Source organism: Aotus nancymaae, unplaced genomic scaffold (genome assembly GCF_030222135.1).
Source record: "Aotus nancymaae isolate 86718 unplaced genomic scaffold, 86718_ANA_hifiasm-v0.15.2.pri h1tg000002l, whole genome shotgun sequence".
NCBI lineage: Eukaryota > Metazoa > Chordata > Mammalia > Primates > Aotidae > Aotus > Aotus nancymaae.
The window spans coordinates 43,885,359-43,906,171 of record NW_026988413.1 but is presented as its reverse complement, the minus strand read 5'-3'; the positions used below and the strand labels follow the sequence as shown (position 1 = coordinate 43,906,171).

Sequence of the window (20,813 nt, the reverse complement as noted above, 5' to 3'; positions counted from 1 at the left end):
AAACTCCTTGTAGGCAAGGAAGCAAAGCCATTGTTTGTATGTACTTATTTTAATGCCCCAAAGCTAGCACAGGACTAACAAAGGAATTGCCTGATACATATTTTTATCTGAGCCCAGATGTTTTTAGCAGAACTGCAACTACATGCCTGTCTTCACTGACTTCTATTCATGTCTGGCCAATAGCCCTGGAACCTGCTGTCCTGGCTTCATCTGTAGCTGGCAGTCTCCGACAGCCATGATATTGCCCTGGCTCGTGCTGTGTTGAAAGTGGCCCAAACTGCCAAAGATTTACTCTCCTCTCCCTTTTAGTGTACTTCCCGCTGGGTTGCTTTGTGGATATTTCAGAGGAGTCTCTCCATTCCTTTCTAGTCGGCTTACAATGATAGGCTATGATAATTTGGATTTGTGGAGAAATAAATCTCTTTGTAAAAATGGCAACATACAGATGAAGAAATTTCTTTCAGTAGATCTGGTTTAACAATAAACTGGAGAGATCTGACTATCACTAAGAATAGCATCAACCTCCCCCTAGCCTTCTCTTAACATTTCATTGTCTCCATAATATCCACCAAAAGGCTCTGGTTTAGAGTTACTTCTTAAAGCATTTAGTCCTAGGAGTAAGACAAATGTGGATTGAATCCCAGCTTGAACAATTTACTAATTCATCATCCTAGGACTCAGTTTCCACAATTTTAGCAACACTCATTTTTCTGAATTGTTGGAAATACTAGCAAATATGTATGCTATACCCCTAGCACAGTGTCCATTCTTCGATGAAGGGAGCTATGAATAAAAATAGATCTACTATTCCTACTAAAAACTGTAGGGAAAAAAGATTGGAAGGAAATATATCAAAATGTGAACAGTCATTGCTCTTGGGTGGTGAGATTATTGTGCTTTTATCTTGGTGATTTAAATTTTCCCCAGTTTTTTATACCTTGTAAAATGACTCTGCAGTAGGTTTATAGTCAGAAATGTTAATAAAATAATAACTTAACCCTTAATAGTTTAAAAATTCTCAATTCTTCTTCCACAATTCTGTACTGTTTCTCAGTAATAACTCAATAAAAATCTAACTAAAGAAAAGAAGTTGTGTTAATTCATTTCATAAGCAACCAGGAGAATTAATATGAGTACACAGACCCAGGGTCTTAAAAAAAAATCAGTCTGCAAACAAATACGAGTAAGAATTTAAATTAGGGATGTGATCTTCAACACAAATGTTGAAGTCAGAACTTTTAGGACCTGGTGGGCAGATAGCAAGGTTTAATAATGTTGGCTGAAAAGAGCAGTCTTGAGATCAGGAAATGGGCCAATAGTGTGCCGTGAACCAGGCAGCAGCCCTCATTGTCTGCTGGAAAGCATCTTCTTCAAAGGCACTTCTGGAGGGACCTCAGCCACTCTACAGCCACCTTCAGGGATCAGTGTGGAGAAAGATGTCATAGCCAGGTTGTGGATGCCTCTGCAATGGGATTACTGTAGTTTGCATCACCTGAGGGGTGAAAAGTGATCGCTGGCTGGGAGGATGCAATCTCAGAGATTGGTACCTAGGGCGGAAGGAAATGCAGAGATGGTGGTTTCTGCTCTGTAAGCTGCCCAGTCCCTCCCACCTCCTGTTGCTTGCAGGGACTGTGGTCAGGGTTGCAAGAGGAGCAGTGGGGACAGAGGAGGCTTTTGTGACCACTCAGTCCTCCTGCATGAGACTTGATACAACTCCACATTTGACAAGGAGGAAACAGGAAGTGGGAGACTTAGATGGAAACACAGGGCTGGGAGTGGTATATTCAAGACTTTAAAGGGCAATATTTTTGCCAATTCAGGTTCCTCAGTAACTGAAGATGCTGAAATGCATTTCCGGTGTTGCTCCTTTTCTCAGTGTTGACCAGCTCTGTAACTCATGACACCTGCAGTCTGCTGCAGAGCTCTGCATCTTGACAATCAGAACAAACCATTCATCTCACAGTCCTACAGCAGAAAGCTAGGGTCAATTAGTTACCAAAATTGATATTTATAATGGGGAGAATTTATAACAGAGAATAGATGGCAAGGAATTTTTACAACTCTGGCAATGCCCTTGAATTGCGCAGACAAGATTAAGACATTAATAACGTAGTCGTGCTCCATCTATCTTCTAGAAAACACATCTAATTTTCCCCCTTAGCTTCATTTTCATGTTTTCACTTTGTGCAGATCTTTTACTTGCTTCCTCCTCCCTCTCATTTAACTCTTAAAAGAAGAACCAGGGCAGTGTTCCCAGGAAGAAAGTTAGCACTTTTCCTGCTCACGGCATCCACTGATTCAAAGGTGGACATTTTCAGGTGTTTATAAGAGCACCTGACCATTTGGCTGCACTTCAAGAACTGGGATCAAGAGGTTTGAGTCCAGAGAAGGAAAATAACCAGTTGGATCAGTGGGCGAGAGATGGGAGAATAAATAGGGTTGTAACAAAGAGAAGGTCAGCTGTAAATGGGTCAGGAGACCAAAGTGGACAGAGTAGGCCCTGGAATGCTTGCTCGGAGGCCTGCCATGAAGGATTTCTGCCTGCTTCCCCACCCTACCCGGGGGCCAGGATGACTCAGCACTTCCTATTGTTGTGAAGGCCAACCCCAGGAGGCCTTATCGAGGCTGACTGCTGTTAAAACCAGTCTGCACTCCTTTTTGCTCCTGGTTCATTCAAGGTCTGTATAGTAAAACGTTGTTCCAGAGGGATGTGTATAATTCATCCCAGTATTTGATGTTCCTTTATTACTTATTTTTACTTGAGCCAACAGTTAAACTGATCAAGTTTTGGGCTGATGCCAGCTGCTTTATCTGGTAGCACTGTCACATAAAATTAGCATTTTTTGGTGATTACTAGTTGCCAACATTCTGTGAAGAACTTTACGCGGACATCCCATTTAATTCTCAGAAGCCAATCACAAGGTAGGTATTATCATCTCCATTTGCATATGAGAAAACTGAGGCTTAAAGATGTTAAACTGCTCAAAGACTAAGATGCTACTCAAGTCTTTTGAGTTAAGAGTTCATGTTCGTAACCTGGTAAGTAGTGGGTATACTACTGCCTTGGCAGAGATGAGAAATGTTTCATTGAGATTAAACAAAACCAGAAGGTGATCATATGCAGGAGAACATGGAGAAAATTAAAAACAGTGGGCCAGGAAGGTGATGAGGAGAGAAGGCTAGAGGGAGGAAAGCATAGGCTCTTGATAGAAAATAAAAGTAGCTAAAACCCATGGCCCTTTTTGGCCATGTAGGGTCCCACCTATAGGATTGTTCACCTAACATCTTTTCAAGATTGACATGCTTTGTTATCTCTATTTTTCATGTATGTGTTCCATGGATTTATTAGGTAGATCTGGATTCTTCCAGCCACCAGGGGACAAGTGTGAATTCAGTGTGACTGAAGAGGCATCTGCCATACTGCAACTGAAACACAGGCTCAGTTGCTCACTGCTTGCAGAGTCCAGTTAACAAGAGTGGGGTATGGTATAAAGAAAGTGAGTTATTTCAAAGCTTAGCTTAGGGGAAGAAGTAAAGGCTCCTCCCTTTAAGGATACCACTTCACTTTTGGGACAGAAAGCAGGGACTTTTAAAGGGAGACTTGGTATGAACAGCATGCAGGGGAGGGAGCCAGCAGGTGGGGGTCTATGTGACTTGCTTTGGTGTCTTATATACCCTATGGTCAAGCCGGCACCATTGCAGGCAGAGCTAGGTTGTAAAGTGCTCATTGTCAGAAGATACCCTCCAGATGGGAGAGAGTTCTGTTGCAGGCATATTTTAGGTTGTAAATTGACTGTGCTGTCTTGAGGTAATCTCCTGGTGGGAGAGATTTCTGGCCCTGGAGCTTCTCAGTCAGTACAGAGTCTGCTTGCTTGTAGGGAATGTCTGGTGAAGAGAAGGTAAAGATTATGATAGTATTTCTAAAGAGCTAAGTAAGAAATGGGGAATGGGGAAAAAGAAAATAGAAAAGAAGAAAAAATAATTTAAAGAAACCTTTCTTTTAGAAAAATGGGGGTACTCAGTTACAATAGAGTGTATCCCACCTCCTACTCTCCTGGAAATTTTCATTATTACAGTAACTGGGTAAGGCTGCAAAGGCAGGAGCATTGTCTTTAGAAGGTTATCACCGAAATGTACATGTTGTCCTCAAAATCAAACTGCATGAAGGCAAGGAGGTTGGCTTGTTCACCTCCATATACCTACCTGTGGAATGTAGGCAATCATTATTTATGTACTTAATTAGAATGTGTACATAAATGAATTAAAGAGGTGAGGAGGAGGCAGGGTGTCTCTCCTCCTTGAAGACTTGATACTCTTGTCTAGCTGATTCATTGACTTTGCAAATTAGAAAATGGGAAGAAATGGGTCACATGTAATATTTTTTAAGGGTGTGATTAAGTAGGATTAGGAATGGGAAAGTTTGGAGCCTGAGGCTCCACAGTGGGAGAAATGGAGAGCTGGTGGGTAGTGTAAACTTCCCTTTCCAACAGCCTCTTCACTTCCATCAATGTCTCTATACTGTCCTACCATCCTTCCTCCAACTTCACAAGGAGAATTGTCCTTCTGACTCAACAAGGCTAAAATCTCTCCAGTTCTAGACCTCCAACATTTTTTCTTTCTCTCCACTGCTGTTTTCACACAAATTTTCAGCCTCCAATATATTTTTGCTCTTTTAAAAATTAATATATATTATCATAGATGCATATCTATTTATATAGATGTACATATTTTAGAAGTACATGTGATAATTTAATATTTATATAATTTTTAAAGATCAAGTGTAACTGGGATATCCATCACATAAAATATTTGTATTTTCTTTTTGCTAGAAACATCCAAATTATCTTCTAGTTATTTTGAAACGTACAATGCATCATTATAAATGATAGCCACTCTACTGATCTATCAAACATTAGGTTTTATTTCTTCTATCAAACCGTATATGTCTACCCATTAATCAATCTCTCTGCATCCTTCTACATCTCTACCTTTCCCAGCCTCTGATAACTACCAAATTACTCTCTATCTTCATGAAATCCACTTTTTAAACCCCATATATAAGTGAGAACATGTGCTATTTGCCTTTCTGTGCTTGGCTTATTTTCCTTAACACATAACCTCCAGTTTCATCCATGTTGTTGCAAATGACAGGATTTCATCCTTTTTGTGGCTGGATAATATTCCATTGTGTATATATACCATACTTCCTGTATCCATTTGTCCACTGATGGGCAATTAGGTTGATTCCATATTTTGGCTATTGTGAATAGTGCTACAATAAATATGGCAATGCACATATCTCTGATACATTGATTTCCTTACTTTTGGATATATACACAGTAGTAGAATTGCTGGATCATTTGCTAGTTCTATTTTTAGTTTTCTGAGGAATTCCATATTATTCTCCATAGTGTCTATACTGATTTATATTCCCATAAATGTGTACAAGTGTTCCCCTTTTTCTACATCCTTGCTAGCATCTGCTATTTCCTGTTTTTGATAAAAGCCATTTTAACCTGGGTGAGATAATGATAATGTTTGGATATTTGTCCCCTCCAAATCTCATGTTGAAATTTGATCCCCAGTGTTGGAGGTGGGGTATTGCGGAAGGTGTTCGGGTCATGGGGGCAGATCGTTAATGACCAGCTTGGCACTATCCTTGTGATGAATGAGTTCTGGGTCTATTAGTTTCTGTGAGATCTGATATTTTTTATTTATTGTTTTTTTTGTTTTTGTAGAGATGGGGTTTTTCCATGTTGCTTAGGCTGCTATCAAACTCCTGAGCTCAAGTGAACTGCCTGCTTTGGCCTCCCAAAGTCTTAGGATTACAGGTATGAGCCACTGCACCCAGACCTGATTACTATGAAGAGTCTGGCACTTCCCTCCTCTCTCTTGCTTCCTGCCATGTGATCTCTACCCCACAGCTCCCCTTTGCCTTTCACCAAGAATGGAAGCTTCCTGATGCCCTCACCAGAAGCAGATACTGGCACCATGCTTTTTTCACAGCTTGCAGAACTTTGAGCCAACTAAATCTCTTTTTTTATAAATTACCCAGCCTCAGGTATTCCTTTATGGTAACCCCAAAATAGACTAAGACAGATGATATCTCATTGTGGTTTTGATTTGAACTTCTTTGATGATTAGTGACACTAAACATTTTTTTCATATATGTACTAGCCATTTGTATTTCTTCTTTTGAGAAGTGTCTATTCAGGTTTTTGTCTATTTCTAAATTAGATTATTTGTTTTTTTGCTATTGAGTTGACTAAACTCCTTATATACTCTGGCTATTAATCCCTTATCAGATGGATAGTTTTCAAATATTTTCTCTCATTCTGTGGGTTATCTCTTTACTTTGTTGTTTCTTTTGCTGTGCAGAAGCCTTTTAACTTGATATAATCACATTTGTCTATTATTGCTTTGGCTGCATGAACTTTTGAGGTTTTACACAGATAAATCTTTGCCCAAACCAGTGTCCTAGAGCATTTCCTTAAAGTTTTCTTCTAGTAGTTTCATAGTTGCTGGTCTTAGATTTAAACCTTTAGTGCACTTTGATTATTTTATTTTATTTTTGGTAGAGACAGAGTCTTGTCATGTTGACCTGTCTGGTGGCAGGGCTAGCATGTTGAGGACAGCAGTGCTCCTCTGCCAGCCCTACACTAATCACCACTGGATTTTTACATTTGAGAGAATTACATTTACACTATATTTTCATCATTCTATTTTGTTGTCCTTTTGTTTCAGTAACTTAGCAATTACCATAATGAACTCTTTTATTTCATATTTAAAAAATATGCCTTCATTGTAGAAATTTAACTTGATAAGTAGAAAAACAACATAAACAATAGCTATTGATCTTTTACTAATTAATGATTCTGTCTTCTATGTTTAATTGCTTTCTTTTCTTTCTCTTACTCACAAGCTTAGACATACCCCAGAACTATCCCTTATCTTTCTAATCTCTATCACAGAGAATAATTCATGTAGTGTTTGATTTCATCATTAATTTTTTCACTCATTCAAAAATATCTAATGAAACCTACATTCTGCTAAGTGCTGGGGATACAAAAATGCATCAGATGTGGCTCCTATTCCCAAGGAGATCACAGTCTGGAGAGGAGAGGGAAAGGCAGATATAAACAAGTCCTTTTAACACAGGGTGCTGAGTGCTTTGATGGAGCACTGTATGTGGGATTACAGAGGATGGCACCTCACCAGCTTGATGGGGGCAGAGGGCTGCGTCTCTATGAAGGCCCCCAGGAAAAGGTGAGACTGGTAAAGTGAGGTTGGAAGGAGGAGGGATGAGGGAAAAGGGAGACAATTATCAGCCAAGAGGTCAGTCAGGAACCAAAAACCCAGATGTGAGAACTTTCAAGGCATTTGCAGGAAATGCAGTATTGTGTTGACATGTGAGAAGTGCAAAGCAAGGATGTCCAGAGCTGAGCTCATAAAGGGGTAAGATCACACAGACTTTGCTTCTGGTTAATACTCTTCATTATTAAAGCCTTCTCCTGATGAGGCTTTAATGAAGAGTATTAACCAGAAGTATGAGATTAACTGGTCTACCTACAGATAGTGTATTCTGGGTGGTTGGGTGAAGGATAGGTTTCTAGGAAGTAAACAAGGGTGGAAACAGGGAACCAGTTCGGAAAAGCTATTTGCAATGGAGTAGTTAAGAGGCAGCGACAGGTAGATCTAAGGTACTGGCATTAAGAATGAAGAAATAAATGAACTTGAGAAATATTTAGGAAATAAAATGGGCATGGCTTGCTGACTGAAGAGGAAATAAGATGAAGGATAAAAGATGACTCCTGGGGTTCTCACTTGGGTGGCTGGCAAGATGAGGGTGAGAGTGTTAGTGGCTTAGCTATCACCTGCTTTGAGGTGGTTTATATTGAAGGTAGGGAAGCTTAACCTTCAGACTCCCTTCCTTGCATGAAGCCATTCAAAGGCTCTGGGAAGGGCCCTAGCAATTTTGTATGCTTGAATCTGTATTCCTTTTCTTAAATAGAGCTTATACCCTTTTAAAACTGGTATTAGCCTTTGTCACACAAAACCTGAATCCACCCTGCCCATCCCCTTTCAAGTCATCTTTCTTATTAGCAGAATTAATCTCTCTAAAACTAAAATGTTGACATGTCAATCATCTTCTCAAAAGCTACTGTCATCATGACAACAGACTTTATCAGATTGACAATTTTACTTTGAGGTGGCCCTTTACTTCATCTAAAATTCATCTCCCAACAAATCTTTATAGTTTCAGAAAAGTAATTTTGACCTGTCTGTCTAAAAGCAGGGAAATCATTTACAAATGTTTGAATTCTTTTGTTCTTAGGTCTATCTACCAATTGAGTTGCCTTAGTTGCAATTACTCCGTGTACTTTCTTGTTTATCACTCATATTGCTTTGTTTTTATACCAATTGTGGCTTTTTCTACTTTAAAACATTTGCCTAATCTCAGACCTGGCTATTCAGTTGTGAGTACTGTTTGGCATGACTGTACTCACAGAAACCACTGGCATATGCACATATCACTCTGTGTCATAGCCATCGGGCACATCCAGCAACATAATTACACTTTAGAATTCTGTTTTTGGTCATGTTAAGTCAAAGGCAATCTGCACTCTAGAATGTTCATTCAGAAGTATAAACATTTGAATATCAGTTATTCAATAGTTCCAATATCTGGAACACAGCATACTATCATCTGCAGTCACAGAGGTGTTGGACTATTCTCTCATCTGAAAAAAGAGTTGTCTTCATTGTTCACCACATTGCCACCTGGTAAATGGCTTGTAAGGATTTTCCTGCTATCTGAGCAGCTGCTATTCTGTGTATGAAAAATCTAATTTTACTTTCTAAGATTTCTTCCCATAATGTCCCGTCTGCTTCAACAGATTCTCACTCAGACACACTAAAATGGGACTCATGATATCAATTTATTATTTTAGCAATCTCAATAAACAAGGCAGTCTTACCATGCTCTTTTTACTTTTGGGATAATGCAGGCCTAGCATCTTCCTAAAAAAGAACATAATCTGCAACCTCATGTTATAAAACTTGCAGCTTGGTTAAGTTTTCTATTGATAGTCCTTCAGTTTTTTCTTATAAGAGCATAACTTATGAGAAAAGTTATTATATAAATAAAACATAGAATGTTTCTATTAGAAGACACTTCTGAGCCATAGAGCATAGTGCTGATGTTTCTGTAAGATTTCTCAACTCCCTTCTTCCCAGTTTCTTCCTACTTCTTCATCCTCTCCATGTCTGTTCCATGTTGGCAGATACAAATCAGAGGTGTGATAAGGCTGATAGCACCTGCAGAGGCCTAAGGGCTTCTCCTGGATAAAAGGACTTGGAGCTGCCCACTATCATTCCACAGAGGAAGTTAAGAGCCAAGAAAAGCAAAAAGTTGTAATCAGCAACATAGAACAGGTGCAACCTGGGGCAGGTGGAGGATTTGGGAGCCCAATTATTTTTTGGGAAAATGCTGTTTTAAGAAATTATATCATAATTCCCTTCTATTATTCCAAGCCTCCTGATTGTTGTGGTACTTTGGGCATTCAGGGATGGGCTGTGTCAGTGCCTGGAACACAGCAGACAGCGAAGCCTGGCAGCAACCTGGAAGGTGGTAGTGAGATGGCTGGGGGGTGGCCTGCTGAAGACTGGAGCAGCAACCTAGCTCCTTGCTCCTATCTGAGGGGACAAGCAGTACCCAGGGCAGATGTGTGGAGCAGGTGAGCATTCTTTGGGGATTTTCAGAATTACCTAGGAAGGAAAACTTGGTAAAAGCCTAAACTTCCTGTTCGTCACAAATGACATGAGCCCTGATTTTTGTTGCTCTGGAAACACTAGAAACTATCTGGCCTACCCAGAATAAACCTTCCTGAGTCCATGTCCAAGAATGGGGCTAATTCCCTGCTTCCTTTCCACATACATATTCACTCCTAGCTACCTTTCACCCCCTTTCTGTCTCTGTTAATTTTGGGGTTGACTAAGTGGGTGGACTAGACTAAAAGTGAATTGGAAGGATTACCGATTGCAGCTTGCTATTCCACATCAGAAGCGGCCTGGGGTACTCATATAGCCTGGGACCTGATGGAGAAGATTCTCCCAGCATCGCATGTCATATATGTCAGTGCTGTATTCCCCAGCTAATTGATACAAAGTCCCCCTAAAGGCCAGTGAGGGTGGAAGCATCATTCCTCAGAGTTCCTTTGACTCAAGGTTTTACATAATTAGTTATTGAGATGACGGAACTTATTATTTCTTTCCTTTCTTCTTCTTTCTTGTCTCATCCTTCTCCTTCCCTCCCTCTCACCTTCTTTTCTTCATGTGTCCTTAATCCTAGAACATTTTCTGCTCATTATTTTTCAAGCTGTGTTGCTGCTAATACCAGTATCCTGTGTTCCCTGTTGTGGCCAGAAAGCTACTTTACATCATTAGTATTTTACAGGGCACAAAGGGAGATAATGAAGCTTAAGGCTAGGCTAGGAGGTTACTATCTTACCCTTTTGGCCTAGAAATTACTATATGAAGACATATACTATTGTTTTAACTATATGTCATATTATATATGTTGAATTAAGATTGGTCTCAATATACAGATATGTGGTAACAAAATTCAAATTTGATAATTCAGCATAATGGTTCAGGACTTTGAAACAGGACTCTACTACTACCTACAGAGTCTACTCTCTTATCTATGTTGGAAAACAAGACTCACATGCATCAGTTTGGAATATTTTAGATGAAATCATGTAGAAGCCAGGTTCTGGATGAGGTGTGGTGTGATCATTTATCTTTAGACTCACAGCTGCAGTTCACCCTCCCACCACCTATTCCTCACATCTATGCAGTCCTCCTTCCCATCCTATTGGAATACTGGGAGGGAAATATCCAGGGCAGTAGGAAACTCCCTTGTCCTGACCTCCATAATCTGTTTTTCCACTATCTGCATTGATGACCAGAGGTCATAGGGGTTATTCTCTCTGCCTAAATCAGTGGAAGCAGAAATGTCACAGTTATGAAAGTAGTAGTTGAATTAAAGAAAGGAAAGGGGCTACCAATTATTCTGTCAATTCTTTATGATCTTTTTGGAATCTCCTTTATATGGAAACTTCAGTCATCTGAGGCCTCCAGTCTTAGAAAGCAAGCATCTCCACATTCTGTCCTTGACATAGATGTACTTATTCATAAATATTTTGTCCATTTTGGTGTCCTCCCCATCCTATGTGCTCAATACATATTTACTAAACAAACAAGTGATTCTTACTGCCTTTAATAGTGTTGTGTTGGCGTTATGAACACAATTTAATACTAGCAGATATTAGTCATCAGGCCAGTCATTTAGCCATGTCCTCTTATTGCCTACTCCTATAATTACATGATAAACACAGTAGCATGAATGCCCAGGGACTTTATATATCCTATTTTTTAATATTCATTTGTTTTGAGCATCAAAAATCAGTTATTGTGGCCTACTGTGTACTGGGCATTGAAACTGTAAGTGGTACAGTGTACATTTTTTAGAATTCTCACGGTAGTGTGGTAAGAAATTATCTTCATTTTTCATTCATTTATTGGTTCACTCAACAACCATGTGTCAGGATCTGTGTTAGATGCTAAGGAGACAACAATGAACAAGAAAGACAAGATCTTGACCTTCATGGCACTTAGAGCTGAGACTTAGAGAAGTAACTGGTAGGTAGAGACGTATCAAGTGACAAAGGCAGGATTTGAATCTGATTCCAAAATTTATGCTGCCTCTGAAAAATAGTGATAATCAATTACAAAGAACCTGCTAAGCGCCAGTCCTTTACAACTTGGCTCATTTTTAAACTTTTGAACCAATTCCATGTATTAATTATGACTATCCTCATTTTACAAATAAGGAAATGGGACTCTCAGCTGTAGTCCCAGCTACTCGGGAAGCTGAAGCAGGAGAATCGCTTGAACCTGGAAGGGTTCATTACTTTCCCAAGATCACTGAGCTAGTAGATGGCAGAGCCAAGATCTGGACACACATCAGCCTGACTTTGGAGCCCATGCTGCTTCCATGGGTCACACTACTGGCCAGTGGTGTAATGAAGAGAGAAGTCCACAGGCCAAGCACTAAAGGAGCTTATGGTGAGAAAAGTAAAATACACTTAAAGTGCAAAGCAGAATGTAAGGTCACAAGAGTATAAGCAAACTGCTTTGGGGTTGAAGAGGGATTATTTTAGTCTAAGGAGTCTTTGAAAACAGAGGACAAAAGAAAATACTCTGATAGACCTACACCATATCAGCTTTCAAGTAGGAGATGACCTATTCTGAGTGAAAACACAATACAAATAGAAGTTAGGATTATTTCACTTCCTTAATCTTTTTTTTTTCAAGGAATATATTAATTATATACAATTTATTGAGTGTCAGAATAGATATGGCACTGTAAAACATTTCAATTTCAAATATATTAAACTGTTAAAATGTGGATCATAGAATAAACTGTAACCTCCCAACGGGTTCTCCTTGCCTGCCACCCAGACAGAGCTGATTTATCAAGACAAAGGAATTGCAACAGAGAAACAGTTTAATTCATGCAGAGACAGCTGTACAAGAGACTGGAGTTGTATTATTATTCAAATCAGTCTCCCCAAAAACTCAGGGATCAGGGTTTTTAAGGACAATTTGGGGGGGTAGGTTGGAAAGCAGGATGTGTTGATTGGTTGGGTCACAGATGAAATCATAGGGAGTTGAAGCTGTCCTCATGTGCTGAATCACTTCCTGGGTGGGGACCTGCAGACCAGATGAGCCAGTTTATCAATCTGGGTGGTGCCAACTGATCCACCAAGTACAGGGTCTGCAAAATACCTCAAGCACTGCTTTTAGGTTTTACGACAGTGTTATCTCCAGGAGCAATTCGGGGAGGTTCAGAATCTTGCAGCCTCCAGCTGCATACTCTTAAACTATAATTTCAAATCTTGTGGCTAATTTGTTAATCTTGCAAAGGCAATCTAGTCTCCAGGCAGAAAGGGGGTTTGTTTTGGGAAAGGACTGTTGTCATCCTTTGTTTCAAAGTTAAATTATAAATTAAGTTCCTCCCAAAGTTAGCTCTGTCTGTGCCCAGGAATTAACAAAGACAGCTTGGAGGTTAGAAGCAAGAAGGAGTCAGTTAGGTAAGATCTGTCATGGTCATAATTTTCTCAGTTATAATTTTTGTGAAGGCAGTTTCACAACTAAATACAGTTTCTTTTTTTTGAGACAGGGTCTTGCCCTGCCACCCAGGCTGGAGTACAGTGGCATGACCTTGGCTCACTGCAACCTCTGCTTCCCAACTCAAGTTAGCTGGGACCACAGGCGTGAGCTACCATGCCCGAATAATTTTTGTATTTTTTGTAGAGATGGGGTTTTGCCATGTTGACCAGGCTGGTCTCGAATTTTTGAGCTCAAAGTGATTAGCCTGCTTTGACCTCCCAAAGTGCTAGGATTACAGGTGTGAGCCACTGCGCCTGGCTGAGTGTCTTATTTTTTTAATTGATGAGTATGTCTTGCTCTCTGTTCGAGGTATTTTAATTAGTAGAAGTATTGAAGAGACATAGTCTATTCTCATTTTCTTTGAAGTCCCAGTGGGGCTGCTTTGTATGGCTGTTATTTTGTGCACTGAACATAGATACCAAGCTGAGAGCATGAAAAGAGTTTGAAATCAAGCCTGCATACTAAATAATGCTTCTCACTGCAGGACTGACTCACTCCCACTGAAAGAAGGGCATTTAGGAGACTTCTTAAAATCTTTATGAATTAGGAAGATTTTCTATGGGCTAGCAGTGGCCCTGAGTCCCACAGCGGGAATGATAATGGTGCCACAACAGACAGGGTTATATACTGTACTTAATATGATAACACATTTTAAATATGTCTACTATATACTTTAATAACTGAAGAAGTTTATTAAATTCTAAATTATATTTAAGATTAACTTAGTAATTAAGTAATTACATCATCATAAAATTTGTTAATGAAAATTTTTATCAATTCTATGTTTTTACACAAAGACAAATTATAATATGGCATAAAATTAAGTAACTTCAACTCTCAACTATACAGTATTTTTGCACATAACTTCAGGAGTTTCAAAGACCATCTAAATCCCATTTTGTGGTACTTTTGGACCTCAGATTATACTAATATCACACTTATACTATTGTACAGAATGATTCAGAAAGTATTGAACACTTATAAATATTAATATAAACATGATCACAAACTAACATTTTCCATAGACATTAAAAAGGTCACTCACAGTTTGGCTCATACATGATTCTGAATTACCTGGTTACTGATAAATACATTTTGGAAGTGTTCAATTATTTCTTGATCACCCTGTATCATTTAACAACTTCTTCTGAGAGGTTTCAAATGCCAACTCGGCATTCCTTAGCCTTGGATGCTATTGTGCCATGACTAAATATTATGGCTCATGTTGCAAGATGCATTTTATAGGTTGGATTAATGGTGAACAGAGTAACATTTTATTGAACGGCAATAATTTTGCTTTAGATTTCAGTAAGTGATGGTGGTATTACCTCTCTACTACAACACTCCCTCAAAATCAGATCAATACATAATCACCCACAGACAGAACCAGAGCATCTCTGAAAGCTTCAGCGTTGTCATAGTGACCGTCAAATTGTGAGCCACTCCAGGGCTTATTCTCACAGAGAGTGAAGATTCCCAGGACAATGAGTCATTGTTAAAGCAGAGAGAAGTCTAAATGGTTCCCTCATTAGATCAGTGAGTGAGTGACTACAAAACATGGATCTGACAACCTGGGTATCATCACTAGCCAGGGGCTGTCTTCAATATCACAGACTATGTAATGAAACTGTCATGTTAAACATCTATTTTCCTAGCTCAATGTCATGTTTAAGGAACATTATTTCACTGGAGAGTTTGCTAAGAGGAGACTGACTTGGATTTTACCAGTCCAAAACTGAGCCAGAGGAATCTGCTATAGATGAGTGTGTGTGCACTTGAAGAAAATGCCACATGCTCTGACTGCAACCATATACATGAGCTCCATCAGCCAGTACAAATTCAAGTTGACCTTAACAGAAATATATTTATCTGTTCAGGTTTTAATTGGCTTTTACTAAAAATGAACATTCATACTTCAATATATCATTAATTTTGAAATATCTTTTTTTTTTTTTTAGATGAAGTCTTTCTCTGATGCCCAGGCTGGAGTACAGTGGCACAATCTCGGCTCACTGCAACCTCTGACTCCTGGGTTCAAGTGATTCTCTTGCCTCAGCCTCCCATGTAGATGGGATTATAGGCATGCACCACCAGGCCAGGCTAATTTTTGTATTTTTAGTAGAAACGGGGTTTCACCATGTTGGCCAGGCTAGTCTCAAACTCTTGACCTCAGGTGATCTGCCCCCCGCCTTGGCCTCCCAAAGTGCTAGGATTATAGGCATGAGTCACCACACCTGGCTGAATATTTTCTTCTTAAAGAAAAATAATTTCAAATGATGTTGACTGATTAAAGCAGATAATTTTCTTTTTTAAAAAATGGGAATATTTGTTCAGGGAACACATTTTAACCATGAATGAAAACTGAATGCAACAAATGCAAAATGAGCTCACCAAGGTACACGCCAAGTATTTTGCTTCATTAAACACCCAGAGCAGCAGTAATGAAAATGATTGTAGGGGGATTAGGGACATTCACTCTCAATGGTTAAATGGGTGGCAGTTTTTCTTGTCCTATACAATGGTGATCCATAAATATTTACTGACATTTTATTGATTCAACAAATATTTGTTGAGTGCCAATCATGGGGCTGGGTGATTGAGATACAAAGATGAATAAAGCAGAATCGCTGGGTGCTATGTTCTGTCCCAGCTAATCGGTGCTTCATAGAAGGCACTAACGGCATGAAGGAGAGGAAGGGATCAGTTTTAGCTATAGGGTAGCCATGAAATCAGGAAATGCAAATACATTATTTTATTGTGTGTTATAGTATAAAACCAACAAACCATTTATTATGTATGTGCCTGTGTTTCTAGACTTGCTGGTCACCTATAAAAGGGTCAGGAAAGATTTTAAAGGAAAAGATGCTTGATTAAGTTCTTATATATAAAAAAATGTTCACCAAATTTGGGAAAAGGGCCTGGAAAGACATTTCTGGTTGAAGGAAATGTCCAGGGAACTGCAAGCAATCTTACTTAGAGTATAGGAGAAGATGAAGCTGAATAGGTACATAAATTAGGCTAAAGAGTATGCATTTTTTTTTTTTTGAGATAGGGTTTCTGTCACCAGACAGGAGTGCAGTGGCACAATCACAGCTCACTGCAACCTCAACCTCTAGGGCCCAAACAATCCTCTCACCACAGCCCCCCAAGTAGTTGGGACAACAGGTGCGTGCCACCATGCCCAGCTAATTTTTAAATTTTTTTGTAGAGATGGAGTCTTGCTATGTTGTCCAGGCTGGAAAAGTATGAATCTTATTCTGCAGGCAATCAGAAGCCAGAGAGGAGTTATTATTCTGCAGGCAATCAGGAGCCAGAGAGGAGTTATGAGCCAAGCAGTAACCTGATGATTCAATCAAAAAATATGTATGGAGTGTTTCCTAGTTTTCAGGCCAGTGCTAGGTGCTGGGTTACAAAGATCAATTAGATATGAGGAACTCAAAGCCTAATAAAGAAAAATATAAACAAGTTAGTGCAGTGAAAGTCATAGATTTTCTATAATGATGATGATGATAATAGCTTGTATTTATTGGGTATTTATCAATACCATGTGCCAGGCATGTGCTAAGTGCCAGCATGTATTATCTTACTTAATTCTCCCATTGACCCAAACAAGTACTATTGGTTAGTGCTATTTTATAGAAGAGGAAACCGAAGAACAGAGATTTGGTAACTTGTAGCTGGTAAGTGGTAAAACCAGGGTTCAATTCCTAATGGTCTTACTTCAGAAAATGTACGTTTTAACCACTAAGGGGTATGCTACTTCCCCATAATGGAAATCTCTCCAGAACACTAGGGGCTACACTAGATAAGGCAATCCATTCTGCAGGGATGAAAGTGGGGCTGGAAAGTCTTCATGGAGATGGTAATGGGACTGGGGTGGGATAAGGAAGATCATTCTGATAGCTTAGAGCTTGGCAAAACTAGAGGTGGGACAGTGAACTAAGAGGCTAAGTAACACTTGGTAGTATCAGTAGGAAGGAGGGGAGACAACAGGGTCTAGATATATTTTGGATGTGAAATGGTTTAGCACGCTGAATGAGGTTAGGTTTCTGGTTTGGATATTGAGATGGATAGCAGAGCCATTAACCATGATGCATAATGCCAGAGAAGAAACAGGTAAGAGTGGGCTAGGGGTAGAGTGGCTACATTTTTCATTGTTAAATTTGACAAGTCTGTGGGATAGTAAATGAAGAAGACAGTGATTGGATATGAGGTTCTGGAGTTTGGGATAAATATCAAAGATAGGGATTTTATTGAATGTCAACTTTGAAGACTTTCAAACTAATACATTACTTAATTGCTTGTGTCTCTCTAAGTGTCAGATCATAACTGCTGATTTCATTAAAAATGGGGCCAAATTTTTGGGTAAAAATGAAATAATAGCACAAAAAAGAAAATAGTGAAGCTGGCAAAGTGTACAGCTTCATTTAAAAGCAAACATGTAGGCAGGTTTTCTAGCTTATAGGCCTGTGAAAATGTCACTGAAGCACTGAGCATACCTTTGAGGAGAAAAATACATGGGGCGAGGAGAGAGGTAGATTGAGGTAAAGAGGTAGAGTTTGAGAGAACAAGAGAAAGAATATTCCTGAACGTTGGCTTAAGCACATAAAAAGCTATAAGTATAAATGTTGTTGGTTCATTTCCTATTTTGAGAATTCCTTGATCAGCCCAGAGTTTCTAAAAATTTATCATAAGAAACAGAACTAGGAGACAAAGGTAAATTTGTTTGAATGGATGCACGAATAGAAATAACTTTGGACTAGAAGATACCTCCTTCGCCAAAAAAGACTAGGCTGTGGAAATCAAGTCAACAAATAAATAACCTTCAATCTATACATGTAGAGTCAAATTAACCCTATTATCATGTGGGTGGAGTCTGTTTTATTCCCTCAGTCTCTGGAATCTAGCAAAGGAACCATTACTTACCCATCATGGCAACACTAGTTTAGAAGGAAAACTACCATTCATGAATCATCGACCTGAGCATAATGAAAGTTAGCCACCTGGGATATCATTGACAGAAAAATTGGTTTCTCCTGTTGAAAGATGTTTTGGTTAAAAAAAGTTCTGGTGCCAATTAATAACAACAACAACAGTAACAAACAGCCCTATTAAGGACGCTTAAGGGTAATAAAACTCTTAATTAGGAAGCCAAAGATGGAAAAAGAACAAGAATGAAAAAAGCCCAAAAAGCAGTCATACACAATAATAGTGGGCATAGAAGGAAGGAAATTCTCCAAGTACAGTTTTAACGGGTGTTCTTGGACAGAATTCTGTAGAGGCGGAATGAAGTGGGCAGTGGCCTTATGCTGGTACATTGTATGTACAAAACAGCAGGTGACAAGAAAGAGGATTTCAAAGACATTTTCTTTCTTGGAACATATGGGACTTTTAAGGGTAGTAGGGGAATAGTTGGGGAATTATTTTTTACTTAACTCATTTCTGAATGCATATAAGACTGTTAGAAAGTGCCAAATGGGATCATCATCTTGAAGAGATTGTTAGATATAACAGTATCAGTTGAGACGCTTTCAGCCCTAAGCCACAGAAATCTCCAGTTCAAATTGATTGAAATATTAAAAGCATTTATTATAATCACATAAATGGTCTAGGGGTAGGGGATGGTAGGTGGTGCCTGGTTAATTAAGTAACTCAAAACCTCATCTACGTTCTTTAACCCTTCTCTTTTGCTGTTCTTGGTATTAGCTTTGTTTGCCTTTATGGTCATAAACGACAACATCCAGAGAAATACAAGACCATCTGTTCATTTGTATTTCTCTTGGGAAGGATAAATCTGTCCCTCAAGCCCTCAATTCTTATACCTCAATGGCTAGAACTGTGTTCTGTGCCCAAAAATAAACCAATCATTTATAAGAGGAATCAATTATGACCCAACCCCGGGAGCTGGGGTAGGTCCAGCCTTCCCCTGAAGCACATGGCCCCTCAAAGGAGGTTGGATATCTGAACAAAATTGAGGTTCTGAGAATAAGGAAGAGAGTAAGATGGATCTGGGGCAGGAAATCAATGATGTCTGCAATAAATTAATTTCAAAAGCCTTTCTTTTTTTTTTTGAGATGAAGTCTTGCTCTGTCGCCCAGACTGGAGTGCAGTGGCACAGTCTTGGCTCACTGCAACCTCTGCCTCCTGGGTACAAGCGATTCTCCTGCCTCAGCCTCCAGAGTAGTTGGGACTACAGGCGTTCACAACCACGCCCAGCTAATTTTGTATTTTTAGTAGAGATGGAGTTTCACCATGTTGGTTAGGCTAGTCTCGAACTCCTGACCTCAAGTGATCTGTCCGCCTTAGCCTCCCAAAATGCTGGGATTACAGGCATGAGCCATGGCACTGGGCCACAAAAGCCTTTCTTGAATGATTGAAAATATTTACTAAATGTGTCTTATTTATATAAGGCTGATAAATCTTTTAGCAGTCTCAGCAGTTTGATAAATAGCTACTTTTCTCTCTTGATTTTAATAAAACAATTAACATAATTAAATTGTAAGACTATTTAAAACAGATTTTTCAATGTGATAGGCTGGTACGGTCAATTCAGTTTGGCATAGGTTTTTAAGTGTCTGTTCAGAATTCTTTTGGCTGGATTGGTTCACAATATGTATCAGTGATGATGAATGAAATCTGGCAGTTCACTCATTCTCCGTAATTTAGAAAGGTGCTAACATGCCTCCAAAGTGTTGGAGAATCTGTTCCTACTTCCTGCTGCCTTTCATCTGAGCATAAAAGATAGGCTTTTAAAGTCCTACTGGCAAATGCCTGGACAGTTTTCTGGAACTCCAAGAGATACTAATCAAGAAAACAGAGGATTATTAGGAGAAACTGTAAACTACTCCAGCTTGCAAGAAATAGAAACTGACTGGAACTAACTTAAGCGTAAGAAAGTGTTTATTTTAAAAGTTCACACTGGGTGCATTGGCTCACCCCTGTAATCCTAATACTTTGGGAGGCCAAGGTGGGCAGACAGAGTGAGTCCCGGAGTTCCAGACCATCCTTGGAAACATGGCAAAACCCCATCTCTACAAAAAATATAAAAATTAAGCTGAGCACAGTGGCTCATGCCTGTAATCCTAGCACTTTGGGAGGCTGAGGTGGGCGGATCACAAGGTCAAGAGACTGAGACAATCCTGGTCAATGTGGTGAAACCTTGTCTCTACTGAAAATACAAAAATTAGCTGGGCATGGTGGTGCATGCCTGTAATCCCAGCTACTTGGGAGGCTGAGGCAGGAGAACTGCTTGAAGCCGGGAAGCAGAGGTTGCAGTAAGCTGATATCTCACCACTGCACTCTAGTCTGGGCGATAGAGTGAGACCCTGTCTCAACAACAACAAAAACAAAAATTGGCTGGGCATGGTGGTGCACACCTGTAGTCCCAGCAGCTTTGGAGGCTGAGGTGGGAGGGTCACCTGACCACAGTGAGCTGTCATCTCATCAGTACCCTCCAGTCTGGGCAAGAGGCAAGACACCATCTCCAAAAAAAAAATAAAAAATGTTCAGGGCATCCCCTGGAAGCCTAAGGCAGGAATTCAGTTGAGTCTCTGGCAGTTCTGCTTACTTGGAAGTTT

The 20,813-nt window shown here is 39.5% G+C and overlaps 1 protein-coding gene and 1 long non-coding RNA gene across 3 annotated transcripts in view; one reads left to right on the top strand and one right to left on the bottom strand.

Annotated features, from left to right (window-relative positions):
- Positions 1-20,813, bottom strand: part of LOC135274020 (uncharacterized) — a 57,546-nt gene that overhangs the window by 27,135 nt on the left and 9,598 nt on the right. The gene's annotated exons all lie outside the window — the stretch shown is intronic.
- Positions 2,653-20,813, top strand: part of IFRD1 (interferon related developmental regulator 1) — a 53,801-nt gene continuing 35,640 nt past the window's right edge. The window contains exons 1-2 of one of the 2 annotated variants that reach the window (XM_064374380.1): positions 2,653-2,922; positions 5,739-5,831. The gene's annotated coding sequence lies outside the window, so the exon portion shown is untranslated. The remainder of the gene's footprint in view (positions 2,923-5,738; positions 5,832-20,813) is intronic. The other variant, XM_012457013.3, reaches the window with a different exon arrangement.